General features: G+C 37.9%; 1 protein-coding gene across 26 annotated transcripts in view; it reads left to right on the forward strand.

Annotated features, from left to right (window-relative positions):
* The window catches only part of PLCXD3 (phosphatidylinositol specific phospholipase C X domain containing 3), a 221,699-nt gene that overhangs the window by 71,469 nt on the left and 135,420 nt on the right, over nucleotides 1-14,810 (forward strand). The window contains exon 1 of one of the 26 annotated variants that reach the window (XM_042951193.1): nucleotides 13,303-13,345. The exons of the other annotated variants lie outside the window; for them this stretch is intronic. The gene's annotated coding sequence lies outside the window, so the exon portion shown is untranslated. Of the gene's footprint in view, nucleotides 1-13,302; nucleotides 13,346-14,810 lie in introns of those variants that run through there. 26 annotated transcript variants of the gene reach the window in all.

A 14,810-nucleotide genomic window follows, 5' to 3' on the forward strand; every position in this document is an offset into this window, starting at 1 on the left:
TTTGAGTACTAACCCTTTATCTGATATGTCATTTGCAAATTATCTTCTCCTATTCTGTCGGTTGCCTTTTAGTTTTGCTGATGGTTTCCTTTGCTGTGCAGAAGCTTTTTATTTTGATGAGGTCCCAGTAGTTCATTTTTGCTTTTGTTTCCCTTGCCTCTGGAGATGTGTTGAGTAAGAAATTGCTGTGGCTGAGGTCAGAGATGTTTTTTCCTGCTTTCTCCTCTAGGGTTTTGATGGTTTCCTGTCTCACATTCAGGTCCTTCATCCATTTTAAGTTTATTTTTCTGAATAGTGTAAGAAAGTGGTCTAGTTTCATTCTTCTGCATGTTGCTATCCAGATCTCCCAGCACCATTTGTTAAAAAGACTGTCTTTTTTCCATTGGACATTCTTTCCTGCTTTCTCAAAGATTAGTTGGCCATACTTTTGCGGGTCCAATTCTGGAGTCTCTATTCTATTCCATTGGTCTATGTGTCTGTTTTGTGCCAGTACCATGCTGGCTTGATGATTACAGCTTTGTAATATAGCTTGAAATCTTGGATTGTGATACCTCCTGCTTTGGTCTTCTTCTTCAAAATTACTTTGGCTATTCGGGGCCTTTTGTGGTTCCATATGAATTTTAGGATTGCTTGTTCTAGTTTCGAGAAGAATGCTGGTGCAATTTTGATTGGGATTGCATTGAATGTGTAGATTGCTTTGGGTAGTATTGACATTTTAGCAGTATTTATTCTTCCAATCCATGAGCACGGAATGTTTTTCCATTTCTTTTTTTTTTTTTTTTAATTTTTTGAACGTTTATTTATTTTTGAGACAGAAAGAGACAGAGCATGAACAGGGGAGGGTCAGAGAGAGGGGGAGACACAGAATCCGAAACAGGCTCCAGGCTCCGAGCTGTCAGCACAGAGCCCAACATGGGGCTCGAACTCACGGACCGTGAGATCATGACCTGAGCTAAGGTCGGATGCTCAACCGACTGAGCCACCCAGGCGCCCCTGTTTTTCCATTTCTTTGTATCTTCTTCAATTTCCTTCATAAGCTTTCTATAGTTTTCAGCATACAGAAAACTTTTACATCTTTGGTTAGTTTTATTCCTAGGTATTTTATGATTCTTGGTGCAGTTGTGAATCAGTTTCTTTATTTGTCTTTCTGTTGCTTCATTGTTAGTGTATAAGAATGCAACTGATTTCTGTACATTGATTTTGTATCCTGCGACTTTGCTGAATTCATGTATCAGTTCTAGCAGACTTTTGGTGGAGTCTATCAGGTTTTCCATGTATAGTATCATGTCATCTGCAAAAAGTGAAAACTTGACTTCATCTTTGCCAATTATGATGCCTTTGATTTCCTTTTGTTGTCTGATTGCTGATGCTAGAACTTCCAACACTATGTTAAACAACAGCGGTGAGGGTGGACATCCCTGTCGTGTTCCTGATCTCAGGGGGAAAGCTCTCAGTTTTTCCCCATTGAAGATGATGTTAGCTGTGGGCTTTTCATAAATGGCTTTTATGATGTTTAAGTATGTTCCTTCTATCCCGACTTTCTCAAGGGTTTTTATTAAGAAAGGATGCTGAATTTTGTCAGATGCTTTTTCTGCATCGATTGACAGGATCATATGGTTCTTATCTTTTCTTTTATTAATGTGATGTATCAATGTGATGTATCACATTGATTTGTGAATATTGAACCAGCCCTGCAGCTCAGGAATGAATCCCACTTGATCATGGTGAATAATTCTTTTTATATTCTGTTGAATTCGATTTGCTAGTATCTCGTTGAGAATTTTTGCATCCATATTCATCAGGGATATTGGCCTGTAGTTCTCTTTTTTTTGCTCTGTCTCTGTCTGGTTTGGGAATCAAAGTAATGCTGGCTTCATAGAATGAATCTGGAAGTTTTCCTTCCCTTTCTATTTTTTGGAACAGCTTGAGAAGTATAGGTATTATCTTTGCTTTAAATGTCTGGTAGAATTCCCCAGGGAAGCCATCCGGTCCTGGACTCTTATTTGTTGGGAGATTTTTGATAACTGATTCAATGTCTTCGCTGGTTATGGGTCTGTTCAAATTTTCTATTTCTTCCTGTTTGAGTTTTGGAAGTGTGTGGGTGCTTAAGAATATGTCATTTCTTTCAGGTTGTCCAATTTGTTGGCGTATAGTTTTTCATAGTATTCCCTGATCATTGCTTGTATTTCTGAGGGATTGGTTGTAATAATTCCATTTTCATTCATGATTTTATCTATTTGGGTCCTCTTTTTTTTTTTTTTTTTTGAGAAGTCTTACAAGAGGTTTATCAATTTTGTTTATTTTTTAAAAAAAACAACTCTTGGTTTCATTGATCTGCTCTACAGTTTTTTTAGATTCTATATTGTTTATTTCTGCTCTGATCTTTATTATTTCTCTTCTTCTGCTGGGTTTGGAGTGTCTTTGCTGTTCTGCTTCTATTTCCTTTAGCTGTGCTGTTAGATTTTGTATTTGGGATTTTTCTTGTTTCTTGAGATAGGCCTGGATTGTAATGTATTTTCCTCTCAGGACTGCCTTCACTGCATCCCAAAGTGTTTGGATTCTTCTATTTTCATTTTCATTTGTTTCCATATATTTTTGAATTTCTTCTCTAATTGCCTGGTTGACTCATTCATTCTTTAGTACGATGTTCTTTGACCTCCATGCTTTTGAAGGTTTTCGAGACTTTTTCCTGTGGTTGATTTCAAGTTTCATAGCACTGTGGTCTGAAAGCATGCATGGTATGATCTCAATTCTTTTATACTTATTAAGGGCTGTTTTGTGACCCAGTATGTGATCTATGTGCATGTGAGAAGAAAGTATATTCTGTTGCTTTGGGATGCAGAGTTCTAAATATATCTGTCAAGTCCATCTGATCCAAGATATCATTCAGGGCCCTTGTTTCTTTATTTATTCTCTGTCTAGATGTTCTATCCATTGTTGTAAGTGGAGTATTAAAGTCTCCTGCATTTACCACATTCTTATCAATAAGGTTGCTTATATTTGTGATTAATTGTTTTATATATTTGGGGGCTGCTGAATTCGGTGCAGAGACATTTATAATTGTTAGCTCTTCCTGATGGATAGACCTTGTAATTATTATATAATGCCCTTCTTCATCTCTTGTTACAGCCTTAATTTAAAGTCCAGTTTGTCTGATATAAGTATGGATACTCCAGCTTTCTTTTGACTTCCAGGAGCATGACAGATAGTTCTCCATCCCCTCACTTTCAATCTGAAGGTGTCCTCAGGTCTAAAATGAGTCTCTTGGGGGCAGCAAATAGGTGGGTCTTGTTTTTTAATCCACTCTGATACCCTATGTCTTTTGGTTGGAGCATTGAGTCCATTTACACTCAGTGTTATTATTGAAAGATACGAGTTTAGAGTTATTGTGATATCTGTAGGTTTAATGCTTGTAGTGGTGTCTCTGGTACTTTGTGGTCCTTGCAACATTTCACTCAGACTCCCCCTTAGGATCTCTTATAGAGCTGGTTTAGTGGTGACGAATTCCTTCAGTTTTTGTTTGTTTGGGAAAACCTTTATCTCCTTCTATTCTGAATGACAGACTTGGTGGATAAAGGATTCTTGGCTGCTTATTTTTTTCTGTTCATCACATTGAAGATTTCCTGCTGTTCCTTTCTGGCCTGACAAGTTTCAGTAGATAGGTCTGCTACTACCCTTATGTGTCTACCTTTGTATGTTAGGGCCCGTTTATCCCTAGCTGCTTTCAGAATTCTCTCTTTATTCTTGTATTTTGCCAGTTTTACTATGATATGTAGTGCAGAAGATCGATTCAAGTTATGTCTGAAGGGACTTCTCTGTGCCTCTTGGATTTCAATGCCTATTTCCTTCCCCAGATCAGGGAAGTTCTCAGCTATGATTTGTTCAAGTACACCTTCAGCCCCTTTCTCTCTCTCTTCTGGAATTCTTATGAAACGGATATTGTTCTGTTTGATTGCATCACTTAGTTCTCTAATTCTCCCCTCATACTCCTGGATTTTTTTTCTCTCTTTTTCTCAGCTTCCTCTTTTTCCATAATTTTATCTGCTAATTCACCTATTCTCTCCTCTGCCTCTTCAGTCCATGCTGTGGCCGCCTCCATTTTATTTTGCACCTCATTTATAGCATTTTTAAATTCATCATGACTATTTTTTAGTCTCTTGATCTCTGTAGCAATAGATTCTCTGTTGTCCTCTATGCTTTTTTCAAGCACAGCGATTAATTTTTTCAAGCCCAGCGGTGGCTATTATTCTAAATTCTTGTTCCGTTGTATTGCTTAAATCAGTTTTGATGAATTCTTTAGCTGTTGCTACTTCCTGGAATTTCTTTTGAGGAGAATTCTTCCGTTTCATCATTTTGGCTAGTTTTCTGTCCCTTATGTGTTTTAAAAGCTTGTTGTGTGCTCTGCACCTGTGAGCACTGCTATATTAAAGGAGGGTCATACACTGTCCAGGGCCTGGTGCTTCAGGAGGTTTTTTTCTGGAGATTGTTACTTGCTCTCTGTTGTTGTGACTTTGGTTATTTTATTACCCTACTCGTAGCAATATTATGGACCCTCCACCAGGTGTGCTTTGATTTGTTCCTTGGAGTAGCCCTGTAAAGGAAAACAGACAAACAGGAGAAAAAAACCACACAAACGCACAAATAAGTAACACAAACAAACAAACAAAAACAAAAACCTAAAGAATAAAAACAAAAAACCCCAAAACACCCACTGCAAGTAAAGGAGAGGGTGGAGGTGGAGCTAAGGGAAGAGCACAAACAAGGAGAGAAATAACAGGAATGGGGCGGGGGCGGGGGTGGGGACGAAAAAATAAACATTGATTAGGCAGAGAGACTAAAAGGCTTAATCCAGAAAGATAGAAAGGAAAATAAAGATGGAGGCGGGGAAAATAAAGTTACCCAGATGGAGAAACTATATGGCTTGATTATTCCAGAGAGAGAGAGAAAGTGTAAAGAAGGAAGTGTAGAACATGTATCAAGACACTGGATTAAATATGTTTGTTTAGACAGACCAATAACCAGAGTAACCAGCCTAAGGGGAGGGAAGAGATGAGGAGAAATGGGGGCAGGGGGAGAATATATCTCGATATCCAGAATTGACCTAGAGTTAATCCAGGCTGCATCACTTGTAGGTAGTAGCTGTCTTCAGGGTCTCTGCCCCTCCGGTGGATATGCAGTTACCCAGTGCAAGGGGGCGTGGTTTGGCGTAATCTGAACCTACCTCCACTATGGGCCCTGGGAGTAATCCCTGAGGCCTCGCCTTGGTGGTGGTGGGGCAGGAGGGGGGTGGATGGTGATTCCCCAGTCTCTTCTCCATGGAGCTGAACCCGGTGGAGTCAGTTTGAGTCGTCCTCACTGTGCCACTGGCAGAGATTGGGTGGTCCTTCTCTCTCTGCCAACTCCTTTGACTCTGCACTTGGCTAGGATTCAAAGACCCACTCCATGAGCTCTGGCCCTGGGGAGGCGCCTCTTAGTGCTGCAATATGTGGTCCCAGCTGGCTTTGTGCCACTGCACTTCAGGGAGGTCTGACTTCTCCTACTGCAGACTGAGCCGCTGCCCTCGCCTCTACCAGCCCCCAGGGGGGTGGACACAGGCAGGCTTTATCCTTCCTACAGCATTCCAGGGAAACAGTGGCCTTATCCTCCTGCAGAGTATACCCTCAGCCCAGCCACTGTGCCTGGGGGTGGCAGACGCAGGCAGGTTCTGTGCTATCACGCAGCCCTCCAGGGAGGGAACTGCTTTCTCCAGCTGTGGACTCAGCCTCTGACCTACCCCGCACCCAGGCCTGACTCCCCTCCTCCCCAGGTGCACTAACAGGGAGCCGGCTGGATCCCTCTCAGTCTCAGTCTGAGGTCTTTCTCCTGTCCAGATATGGTCCTGCACTTCCCTAGCTGTTCTTTCTCTTCTTTTTGTGTCTCCTCAGAAGGGGGTCTCTCCCCTCCATGCCCACATGGCCTTTTTTTATCTCTGCCTGTTCGCAGTTACCCACCTATCTTTTTTTCCAGCTTTCCCATTTTATTCCTAGAAGATTCCGTCTCTTTTCCTCCCAGGCTCTGGTGTTCAAAGTCCTTTGGCTTCTACACTTTTTTGTTTGAGAGACGCTGGAATTATGGATTTCCCCCTACTTCTCCACCATGTTGGCCCCCACATGTGGAAGTTTTTTAGTTTGTAATCCCACTTTCCTATTCTTCTGTTGTCTGTTCTCTTGGTGTCCTATGCAAGAAATAATTGCCAAGACAAATGTCCAGAAGGGTTTTCCTCATGTTTTCTTCTAAGAGCTTTACTGTTTCAGGTCTTATATTTAAGTCTTTAATTCACTTTGAGTTAATTTTTGTGTATGGTGTAAGATAAGGGTCCAATAAATTCTATTCTTTAGAATGTAGATATCCAGTTTTCCCAACACATTTATTGAAGAGCCGATATGTCATTGTATATTTTTGGCAACCTTGTCAAAGGTCAGTTGACTGTATGTATATGTGTTGGTTTAGTTTTGGGCTCTCCATTTTGTTCTATTGATCTATGTGTCTGTCCTTATGTTAGTACCATACTGTTTTGCTTACTATAGTTTTGTAATATGTTTTGAAACACAAAGTATAAGTCTTCCAGCTTCTTTTTTTTTCCAGATTATTTTGGCTATTTGGGTTTTTTGTGGTTTCTTATGAATCTTAGGACTGTTTCTTCTATTTCTGTACAAAAAGGTCATTGGGATTTTGATGGAGATTGCATTGAATCTGTAGATAAATTTGGGTAGTCTGGGCATGATAACAGTATTGTCTTCCATCAATGAACAGGGGATGTCTTTCCATTTATGTGAATCTGTTTATGTCAATCTGTTTCACAAATGTTTTACAGTTTTCTGGGTACAAATATTTTATCTCCTTGGTTAAGTTTATTACTAAATATTTTATTGTTTTTAATGCAGTTACATGGGATTATTAATTTCCTTTTTGGATTGTTTATATTTATTTTTTAAGTTTATTTATTTTGAGAGAGAGAGGGAGAGTGAGAGAGAGAATGAGCAGAAAGGGGCAGAGAGAGAAAGAGGGAAAGAATCCCAAGCAAGCTCCTCACTCAGCACAGAGCCTGACTCAGGGTTTGATCTCACAAATAGTGAGATCATGACCTGGACCAAAATCAAGAGTCAGACACTTGATCGACTGAACCACCCAGGCACCCCAGGATTTTTTTTTTTTTTTGGCATATAGAAAGGAGACTGATTTTTGTATATTGATTTTTGTATCCTGCAACTTTACTAAATGCATTTATTCCAACTGTGTGTGTGTGTGTGTGTGTGTGTGTGTGTGTGTGTAATCTTTAGGATTTTCTACATATTTGATCATATTATCTGCCAGCCAAAATCATTTTAATTCTTTCTTTCCTATTTGAATATCTTATTTTTCTTGTAGAATTGCTCTGGCTAGGTCCAGTACTGTGTTGAATAGAAATGTTAAGAGTGGGCATACTTGCTTTGTTCCTAAGAGGTTTTAGCTTTGAGTGTGATATTATCACAGACATTTCATATATGACCTTTTTGATGTTAGGGTCATTTCTTTCTACTCCTAGTCTGTTTAGTTTTTTTTTTTTTTAATATGAAAGTGTGTTGAATTTTTGTCAAGTGCTTTTTCTGCATCTGTTAAGATGATCATGTACTTTTAATCTTTTATTATGTTAATGTGATGCATCATATTGATTTTTTTTTAACATTGAACTATCCTTGCACTCTTGTGTTAAATCCCACTAGGTTATGGTGTATGAATTTGGTTTGCTACTATTTTGTTGAAGAGTTTAGCATCTTTAACTCATCAGGGATATTGGCCTGTAGTTTTATTATCTTGTAGTGTTTTTATCTGGCTTTGGTAGCAGAGTAATGCTGGTTTCACAAATGAGTTTGGAAGTGCTACTTTTTAATTTTTTGGAGGAGTTTAAGAAAGATTGGTGTTAATTCTTTAAATGTTGGGTAGAATTCAACAGTGAAGCAATCTGATTTCCAGCTTTTCTTTGTTTAGGGATTTTTGATTACTCATTTAATCTCTTATTAGTTATAGATTTGTTCAGATTTTCTGTTTCTTCATGATTCAGTCTTGGTCAGTTGTGTGTTTCCAGGAATTTATGCATTTATTCTTGGTTATACAGTTTGGCATATAATTGCTCATATTAGTCTTTTTTTGAACTGTTTTATTTCTGTGGCCTCAATTGAAATATAATACATATATATAAAGAATATATTGTTTTTATGCATTTGAGAATTTCTCATTCTATTGATTTCTAGTTTTATTCCATTGTGGACAGAAAAAGACACTTGGTATGATTCTAATCTTAACATCCTTGAGACCTGTTTTGTGACCTAACATATGATCTGTCCTGGAGAATGTTCCATGTGTGCTTGATAAGAATGTGTATTCTGCTATAGTTGGATGGAATATTTTGTGTATGTCTGCTCAGCACATTTGGTCTATAGTGTTCAAGTTCTCTGTTTCCTTGTTGATCTTTTGTCTAGATGTTCAATCCATTCTCCAAAGTGGAATATTGAAATTTCCTATGTATTTCTCCTTTCAGTTTTGTAGTATTTGCTTTGTATATTTAGGTAATTTGTATATTTACCTTGTAAATTGACCCCATTGTCAACTAGGTTTTATCTGTGGGATGCAAAGATGTTTTAACATATACAAATCAATAAATGTGATATCCCACATTAATAAAATCAAGAATAAAAATCATCTGATTATCTCAGTAGATGCAGATAAGCTTTAACAAAACTCAATGCCATTTCTTGATAAATTCTCCCAACAAATGGGGTATGCAAGGAACATACTTCATAAAATAAAGATCATATATGACAAAGCCATAGCTAACTTCATACTCAATGATGAAAGCTAAAAGCTTTTTCTCTAAAATCAGAAACAAGATAAGGGTGCCCCCACCAATTATTCCTATTCAACCAAGTATAGAAGTGCTACCCATAGCAATTAGGCAATAAAAAGAAATGAAAGGCATACAAATTAGAAAGGAAGAAGTAAAATTGTCTGTTTGCATATGACATGATCTTATATGTAGAAAACCCTAAGAACTCAGCCAAAAACCTGTTAGAACTAATAAACAAAGTCAATAAAATTTCTGCTTAGAAAATCAGCTTACAAAAATCGGTTGTCTTTCTATACCTAACAACAAAATTTCTGAAAGAAATTAAGAAACAATTACACTTACAATAGTACGAAAAAAAACCCCAATAAAATACCAAGGAATAAATCTAACCAAGGAGATGAAAGATTTGTCCATTGAAAACTATAAGACATTAATGAAAGAAATTAAAAAAGACAGATTAATGGAAAGATCTCCCATCTTCATGGATCATAATATTGTTAAAATGTCCATACCACCCAAAGCCATGTAGATATAGATTCAGTGAAACCCCTATCAAAATTCCAATGGCATTTTTCACAGAAATAGAAAAAAACTATCCTAAAATTCATATGGATCCACAAAAGACCCTGAATAGTCAAAGTAATCTTGAGAAAGAACAAAACTGAGGCTTCACAATTCCTGAATGAAAACTATACTACAAAGCTATAGTGATCAAAGCAGTATGGTACTGACATAAAAATAGGCACATTGACGAATGGAATAGAATCAATAGTCCAGAAATTTATCCATTCATATATGATCAACTAATATTTGGCAAGACATCCAAGAATAATCAATGGAGAAAGGATAGTCTTTTCAATAAATGATGTTGGGAAAATTGCTATTTGCATGAAAAGAATGAAATTGGACCTCTATCTTAACTATACACAATAACTAGCTCAAAATGGATTAAAAACTGAAACTGTAACACTCTTAGAAGAAAACGCATGGCAAAAGTTTCTTAGCATTGGTCTTGGCAATGACTTCTTTGGATACGACACCATATGTATAAGAAATAAAAGCAAAAACCTAAACCAAAGAGGTAAAATATCTGCACACTGAAAACTACAGAAAGCTTATGAAAGAAATTGAAGAAGATGCAAAGAAATAGAAAAAAATTCCATGCTCATGGGTCGGAAGAACAAATATTGCTAAAATGTCAATACTACCCAAAGCAATTTACACATTCCATGCAGTCCCAATCAAAATTGCACCAGCATTCTTCTCAGAGCTAGAAAAAACTATCGTAAAATTTGTATGGAACTGGAAAAAAACCAGAATAGCCAAAGTAATGTTGAAAAAGAAATCCAAAGCTGGAGGCATCACAATTCTGGACTTCAAGCTGTATTATAAAGCTGTAATTATCAAGACAGTATGGTGCTGGCATAAAAACAGACACATAGATCAATGGAACAGAATATAGAACCCAGAAATGGACCTACAAATGTATGGCCAACTAATCTTTGACAAAGCAGGGAAGAATACCCAATGGAAAAAAAGACAGTCTCTTCAGCAAATGGTGTGGGGAAAACTGGACATTGACATGTGGAAGAATGAACCTGGACCACTTTCTTACACCATACACAAAAATAAACTCAAAATGGATGAAAGACCTAAATGTGAGACAAGAAACCATCAAAATCCTAGAGGAGAAAACAGGCAACAACCTCTTTGACCTTGGCTGCAGCAACTTCTTACTTGACATGTCTCCAGAGGCAAGGGAAACAAAAGCAAAAATGAATTATTGGGACCTCATCAAGATAAAAAGCTTCTGCATACTGAAGGAAACAGTCAACAAAACAGGCAACCCCCCAGAATGGGAGAAGATATTTACAAAGGACATATCGGATAAAGGGTTACTATTCGAAATCTATAAAGAACTTACGAAACTCAACACCCAAAAAACAAATAATCCAGTGAAGAAATGGGCAAAAGACACAAACAAAAGACACTTTTCTTTAAAAAATTTTTTTAGTTTTTATTTATTTTTGAGACAGAGAGAGACAGAGCGTGAGAGGGGGAGGGGCAGAGAGAGAAGGAGACACAGAATCCGAAGCAGGCTCCAAGCTCTGAGCTGTCAGTAGAGCCCGACGCGGGGCTCGAACCCATAGACCATAAGATCATGACCTGAGCTGAAGTCAGAAGTTCAACCGACTGAGCCACCCAGGTGCCCCAAGACACTTTTCTAAAGAAGACATCCAGATGGCCAATAGACACATGAAAAGATGCTCAACATCACTCATCATCAGGGAAATACAAATCAAAACCACAATGAGATAACACTTCACACCTGTCAGAATGTCTAAAATTAACAACTCAGGAAACAACAGATGTTGGTGAGGATGTGGAGAAAAGAGAATCCTTTTGCATTGCTCATGGGAATGCAAATGATGGATCCACTCTGGAGAACAGTATGGAGGTTCCTCAAAAAATTAAAAATAGAACTACCTACAACCCAGCAATTGCACAACTAGGTATTTATACAAGGGATACAGGTGTGCTGTTTCCAAGGGCACATGCACCTCAATGTTTACAGCAGTGCTATTGACAATAGCCAAATTATGGAATGAGCCCAAATGTTCATTGACTGATGAATAGATAAGAAGATGTGGTATTTATATACAATGGAAATATTACTCAATGATCAAAAAGAATGAAATGTTGCCATTTGCAATGATGTGGATGGAACTAGAATGCATTATGCTAAGAGAAATAAGTCAGTCAGAGAAAGGCAAATATCATATGATTTCACTCATATGTGGAATTTAAGAAATAAACAGATGAACACAAGGGAAGGGAAGGAAGGGAAAATAAGATAAAAACATAGAGGGAGGCAAATCATAAGAGACTCTTTTTTTGTTTTGTTTTAATGTGTGCTTCTTTTATTATTTTTATGAAGATCATCTTTTTTATATGGTCAGGGGCCATTGGTTTTTCTTTTTTTTAACTTGTTTTATTTTGTATTTTTTAAAATTGACATCCAAATTAGTTAGCATATAGTGCAACAATGATTTCAGGAGTAGATTCCTTAGTGCCCCTTACCCGTTTAGCCCATTCCCCCCCAACCCCTCCCGTAACCCTCAGTTTGTTCTCCATATTTATGAGTCTAATCATGAGAGACTCTTAAAGACAGAGAACAAACTGAGGGTTGCTGGAGGGATGATGGGTAGGCAGATGGGCTAAATGGGTGATAGGCATTAAGGAGGGCACTTGGGATGAGCACTGGGTATTATATGTAAGTAATAAATCAGTAAATTCTACTCCTGAAACCATTATTATGATATATGTTAACTAACTTGGATTTAAATAAAAAAATGCATTCTCCACATTTTTAACAGAAAAAAAAACCTTCTTTGTCAAAAAAAAGAAAAGAAATAAGCAAAAATGAATAAAAGCACATCACAGCACCTGGGTGGCTCAGTCAGATAAGCATCCGACTCTTGATTTTGGCTCAGGTCATGATCTCAAGGTTTCTGTGTTCAAGCCCCACATTGGGTTCCCTGCTGATAGTGCAGAGCCTGCTTGTGATTTTCTCTCTGTCTCTGTCTCTCTCTTTCCCTCTGTCCCGCATTTATGCTCAAAATAAATAAACTTAAAAAATTAAAAAAATAAATAAAAAAGCAGGACTATATCAAACTAAAAACCTTCTGCACAGCAGAAGAAAATCAACAAAATGAAGAAGCAACATATAAGATGGTAGAAAATGTTTGCAAATTATATGTCTGATAAGGGGTTAATTTCCAGAATATAAGGAACTCTTACAGCTCAATAACCAAAAAACAAACAAACAAACAAACAAATGAAAACCCAATCTGATTTAAAAATGAGCAGAGGACATGAATAAGGCATTTTCCAAAGAAAACATGCAAATGGCCAACAGGTACATGAAAATATGTGCAAAATCACTAATCATCAGAGAAATGCAAAAAACAAAACCACAATGAGATATCACCTAATATCTATTAGAATGGCCATTATAGAAACAGACAGTTAACCTGGCTAGAGATTCTAGAGGCCTCTCGAACCACTTTTGTGGATGTGTCTTCTCTGGGCTTGTGTTTATAGATTCTTCATTAGAGGGATTTGCTGGTCCCTCCTCTACCCTGCCAGCATCTCATAATTTCTCACTCCCTCTCGTGTTTATTATGATGCCACCTAGCTCTTTTTTGTTCTCAACAGTTCTTGGGCATCTAGAATATGCCAGATCCCATCAAGAGGCAGGCAAAGCAGCGGTCAGTTCCTTGAGCAGCTCCTTGAAAAATCACGTTGGACACATGCTCTATTCTTCTCTACTCCTTGAGGAAGAGGTTGCCAAGCTGTACTGGCCTCTGTCTGTGATATTGCCAGTGGTCTGGAGCAACAACAAACCACACAGCTTTCTTGTTTTTAGTGAGTCCCAGGCATCTAGAATGTACTGGGCTTTCCATTACAGCTCTTAAACAGGTGAGGCAGAAGCCAGTGTCTTGGGTAGCCCCTTGACCCCCAAAAAGTCAGAACATTGGAAATATGGTCCAATCTTTCCCTTTTCAAAAAGAAGCTGGGAATTTACTCTCAATCATGTAGCACTGTGTCGGGGAGGGACTAAGGCAAGAGTGTGCCACAAATTTTCCTACCAGCTTCAATGGTTGGTATTGCACTTGTGTGGGGCGTAGGGGCTTCTGACTTGGTTTCTGGATTTCTCACAAAAGGAATTGATTAATATATTGTTGAAAAATTAGTGTCTCCATGGGGGGAAGAAGGGTTTGTGGCTTCCTTTTCTGCCATATTGCTACTGTTACTCATTACTATCTTATTTTTCCAACCTTATTACTATTTCCTTTAGGTCATCTTTGCTAGCTATGCCTCCGTTTCTTTACATCTAGGGCTTAGGCCTTGATCTCTCTTTCTCTCTCTTTTTCTATAATGACACTCTTCCCCAAGGTTAAAATATATAAACCAATGACTTGAGATAATATCTATGTGCTGATGACTCCTTAAGTTTAGATTATTTGCCAGATACCTCTGTGCTGAACTCTGTCCTCAGATACCCCACTACCTTCCTATCATTTTCATTTGAATGTCCTATAGAAACCTCAAACTTAACAGGACCTAAAAAGAACTCTTAAGTTTACCATCCATTGTTACCATCCAAGTTTGTTCCTAATCAAGAGTTCCTCATCTAAGTCTTTTACCTCACTGTCCGTCAGTTTCTCAAGTCTTGGAATGATTCTTCAGTTTTTTCCCCTTCAAACCCTAAAACCACCCAAACAGTAAATCTTGTTGAATCTTTCCCCAAATGTATCCCATATCTTTTCATTTCTCACTATTTCCACTATTAAAATGCTAATCTAGTTACTGTCCCCTCCCACATGAATTACTCCAAAGGCCCCTAACCCATATCCCTGCCTTCATTTTTGTCCCTCTACACAGAGTAGCTTTCAAAAGTATAAATGTGGTATATTATCCATTTGTTAAAACTCCTCTACCTTTAATTACTAAAATTACTGATCCCTGTCTGTCTCTCTGACCTCAACTCCTTCTACTTTTTTCTTACTCATCATAGCCTTTTTTTTTTTTTTTTTTTTTTTTTGGCCATCAGGCCCTCCCAGTTTTCCTCTTGCTTTAGAGATTTGAATCTTCTAGATTGTCACCACTCTGCCTTCTTCCTCTTCTAATGAAGTCCTCTCCTCAGGAGACATCCCCTGACCATGCTAGCCAAAGCAGTTTATCTCTATCCTTATAATTTTTCCAACCATTGCTTGACCTATCTTCTTTATAGTGCTTAAGTAAAAACAATTAACTACTTTCTTTATATATTTATTATATGTCAACCGAGTATAATACAAGCTCCTTGGGAACAGGACCTTGTCAGTCTTTGTAGGTACACAGAATATGTCTGGGCTACAATCAGTATGCAATCCATACTTGC

The sequence above is a fragment of the Panthera leo genome, chromosome A1 (genome assembly GCF_018350215.1).
Source record: "Panthera leo isolate Ple1 chromosome A1, P.leo_Ple1_pat1.1, whole genome shotgun sequence".
Classification (NCBI taxonomy): Eukaryota; Metazoa; Chordata; class Mammalia; order Carnivora; family Felidae; genus Panthera; species Panthera leo.